The sequence below is a fragment of the Periplaneta americana genome, chromosome 10 (genome assembly GCF_040183065.1).
Source record: "Periplaneta americana isolate PAMFEO1 chromosome 10, P.americana_PAMFEO1_priV1, whole genome shotgun sequence".
Lineage (NCBI taxonomy): Eukaryota > Metazoa > Arthropoda > Insecta > Blattodea > Blattidae > Periplaneta > Periplaneta americana.
The window spans coordinates 175909718-175914577 of record NC_091126.1 but is presented as its reverse complement, the minus strand read 5'-3'; positions in this window follow the sequence as shown (position 1 = coordinate 175914577).

Genomic DNA, 4860 nt, shown 5'->3' with positions numbered 1-4860 from the left:
ATATTACCTGGATTACAATAACTGTTCAATACGAATAATTTCGAGGGAAAAATTATTCCGGGGCCAGGCATCGAACCCGGGATCTTTGGAATGTTTAATTATTCAAATCAACTTTACAGGGAGTTATATCTGCAAGCTTGATTTCCAACTGTTCACTATGATAGCCTATCCACTAGTTGTCAAGACACAATTAGACATGAGTCCACCTTTTGCACCAAGTCCGGCATCACAGCATGGCACTCTGCAGCAATTTACTCACAGATATGATTTTTGTCCCTGATCTTCACACTGTATACCCTTGATTTTAGGTAGCTTCACATGGCAAAATCCATTTGGATTAAAATCCGGTGATCGGGGAGCCCATTCCACTAACCCCTATGGTCAGTCCATAGAGGTAAGTTGTCATCCAGACAGTGACGTACCTGATTCCATAATTGGGGGTGCCCCGGCCTGTATAAACCACAACAGACATGAACCAATTATATCCAAGTTGGGAATTAATGAGTCATCCAACATAGCCAGATATCTTTCGCTGGTCATACTTTCTTAAAAAAAAGGTAGGGGCAGAAAACTTTGTCTCTCCACAGAACACACCAAACCATTATGCAGTCTGCATCTTATTCCTTGGCATCAGTAAACCAATGAGGATGTGGTCAGACCAATAGTGCATATGTTGTCGCTTTACCTTTACCTCCCCATTGACATAAAAATTTGCTTCATCTGAGAACATGACTTCAAACAAAAATTCCGCATCCTCCTTCACCTTTCCCAGAAACCATTCACGCATTTCAAGTTGACGGTCTGGATCATCCTCAGTCATGTGGTCCAGTAAGTGAATCTTATACTGTGAAACTAGTTCTTCTTCATAATGCACCAAACTGTTGTCCGAGGAATGTCCATTTCCAAGCTTGTTTGGCATGTTGATTTTTTGGGCTCACATACACCTTTGCCAGGACTGTTTCCTCCACCCCTACAGATGTGCTTGGTCGTCCTGACTGGGGTGCATCTACAACACTCCATGAGGTTTAAATCTTCGAAGCAATCTGCCAACTGTGGTGTGCATTACTGGATGTTAATCAGGGTGCCTTCGACTAAATTCATCTTCAACTTCTCTTTGGGAGCAACCTTCACATCTACAGATAAGAATGATCTCTATGCACTCTTCTGTAGTCAATGTGTTTTACCTGCAAACAATAAAACTGTTATAGAATAACTCTTCTCGGGTTCTCAGCCAGGTGAGTCGGAGATTAGCTTCCAAGCTAATCTCCACCTGGCTGAAAACCCGAGAAGAGTTATTCTATATCAAATGCCGGAAAAGCCTCAAGTCATACAATAAAACTGTTCTTATCCTAATCGTATTCCAGCCTATGGTGCGGGACTTTTGGCTTACACTTTAGATTGGCTAAAAGGAAATATCAGTATCCATATTTATGTATCATCTCAAATTTTCCAAAACACAGGGTACAATTGCTTGAGAAGCACAGAGTGCATTCAGAAATTGTACCACACACATTTTACGAAGCAGTATAGTAGCAGAATTTCCTGAAGCACAAAACTTTGTGTATGTGAAAATCCATTATTCTACTTGATTCAATTAAAAAAATATATTTATTTTTTTCAGTCATAGTTTTGTGGCACACCTAGCACATATATCTAGGGCCAACATAATGGTGTAACAATTATGTGAGTATATTTACGTGGGAAAGTTCTTCTATTATGTATTAAAGTCAAGGACTATTCTAAAACAGATATTGAATCTATGCACAGCAAATTTCATAGCACATAATATAATATGAAAGGAAGGATGACGCATGCCACCAGTGTTTCCCCAGGGTATCCAAAGATACATTTGGGTGTGGGTTCTGATCCTGTTTAGGCTGATTATTGATTGGGTTTTTTCGAGATTTTCCCAAACTGTAACACGAAAGTTAGGTAGTCGCATGAAGAATTCTTGGTTTCATTTCGCTATAGACTACTTTCACTGATACTAGATACATTCAAATTAATAAAGTGTGTTATTCATTTTAGTGCCACTTATTTAGATTCGAACTTTTTTTACCACACTTTAAGGCAGGTGATATCAAGTATCTGGGTATAAGCTTTTGTGGTGAAATCCAACTTGATATGACATAAAGAATTCAGAGAAAGATTTAAATTTTCTAACATTGTCCAACTTACTTAAAGCAGACCAAAAATTAAACATCTTTATTAAATAGTCTATTCTCTTCAAAGTACACCTTTAAACAAGATCCGCTTCTCCTTCCTAAATGTTGTTGATAAGATGTTAAGAACAATGGCTTAACTCATGACTGCCCAAATGACAGGATATATACATCAAGGAATCATCAGGGGTTAGGACTGGTTAGAGCTGAATAGGAAGCTTACATCCAGCATTTTAATGTAGCTAAATAATTATTGAGAGTACAAGATAAACATTTGCACTTATGTAGGAATTTTCAGGAAGAGAAGAAAGAAGCACTGTCTCATTTAAATATTAAGTGTGTTGAAGAGACCATGTCCAAATCTGGTCGTTGGCTTCATAAGAAAATGCAGTTAAGTTATACATCGACTCTTAGGATGAAATTCACAATTCTTCCCTAATGTCTTTCAAACTTTGGTGACATGATTTTTGGGAGTAATCTAAGCAATTTATATAATTCAAACTTGGAAATCTAATTTGGGAGCCCAAAAAAATTTGTTTTTAATTAATAAAATTTTGGACTGACGTAACGCCATTAGAAATTGACCTAGGGTAAAACTTCTTTTGCCAAAATAATCCCCTACATAAGAAGAATGTTACATACTAAAATTATTTATTTATCTTGAACTATTCAAAAGATATGTCACATTATATAAGTACTTTAGAAAAAAATATATTTGTGTATTTTTGGAATAAAATTATTATAATCGATTGAAGATAATCATTTTAATTTACAACATAGCCACATGTTTAAACTGTAATTTGGTACCTCAATGAATTCTTTAGCTCAATTGGACGTCTACATTTTGTCTGTTGGAAGAATAATAAATGTCGGAAAATGTGAAATAGGAGAAAACAGACACTGAAGATAGCATAAGGTATAGAAAGTATAGTGTGCTTATATTATAAATGTCCAAATGATTATCTTAAATTCCTACGAGTCATTTTGTGAATTATCTCACAAGGGGAAAGGGGTCGAAGTTTACAGTGACTGTCCCAAAACAAATAAGTGGGTAAGTAACAGGAAAAATCGCCCATGTTCTGAGTGGACAAATGTACTTAAAATATCCTGCAATATAACAGCAGTTTATTCTGTTCCTGGAAGGAGTCAGCGAACAACACTTTGCCATTGGCCTGGCTGTGAAGACATCGAGACCCTTGGCCATGTAGTAGGGCTTGATGTATCTACTATTTTTCTCTCATTTTCTTTCCCTTCTTTCTTTCATTTTTTTTTCATCCAAATGAAATTCTCAACACACAACTCAATTTCAGAACACACACACACTCTTTGACTCCACATTACACTACACAAACACACCCCCACAGGAAACATAAACAAAAGGCGCCAAGACCAGCTCCAACCAGTTCTGAAGATGACCCATAACAGGCTGAAACATGTTAACCAGGTACAGTACGATTATTTAGTCCTGACAGTTGCTGGCAATGTGCGCCTTGGTCAGGCGAGTCCATTAAGTTACTCCAAGGGATGTTCAGGTTAGTCTGTTGCCTGCAGTCAGAGCGATCAGATGCCATGCATGTGGTATAGCGTTGTGTTTCCAGTACAGTTAAGCTGTACTGCATTCCTTTACCGACCGCTCGCCCTTATCTCTACTCTGGAACTCTCCCCACTACTCCTGTTACTTCCCCTCTTTCGCGTTGCTGAGTTGTCAGGATTAAATAATCGGTCTGTACGGTAAAATTTAAGACGAGAAAGATGTATAATACATATTCCATGTGATGTAGTGTTAAAACTGGTGTAATCAAGATGTATTTATTTTTCAATTTACTTTATACTTCCTATCGAAGTAAGAAATACTCGTAAGATGCATGTATTTTGATTCCAGTAATTATTTATTGTTTATTACTGGTCTGTCACCTCTCACCACAGTTCAGCTGTCGTGTAACTCCTGACGCATATGACGTCATTCAAAAATCGTTTCCAGAGATTGGAAACAATATCTAAATTCGGTCCTGCGTACTACACTACTGATAGAGTAAAAATGATTTTTAGTAGGCCTACACTTTGACTGTACCAGGACATTTGACTGTACCAGGACATCTTTCCTTACATCCCTGATCACACATACAGTATAACAGATTACACCATCCCCATGTTAAAAACGGTAACATGTAGAAGAGAACACCCACCAGGTTCGCCACAGTCGATTTGTAATGACCGCTAGATGGCAGTACAATTCCTCCATGCAATTAAAATAGGAATTACAACGTGGCTACTTCTACTGTCGCTAGATGGCAGCATAGTGAAATTAATAAAAGTTGTTACCGTCAAAGCCCATAAGAGTGATCAATCGGTTATATGCGATCTGGGCTTACATTTATACTGCATGTGTCACTCAATCCGAAGCTTAGTCCCACTTCCGAGCAACTAACTGGCACCAGAAACTGAAAGATCTGTAGGGCCTACATTGAAATCCCTGATCACTATAATATGTGGTCAGGAATTGAATAAATATAACCGTTGGGGTTACAAAATTTAATGCTTTGGTAAATCTTGAGGTGGAATCAATTATTACCTTCAGTTTGTTCGAAAATGTATAACTTAATTTAGAAATTGTACTTTATGTAAGTTATCTTAGGGATATTTCGCATCAGAAAGAGAAATATTAATGTCAAATGAGGGAAATTCCATTTTGGAAATT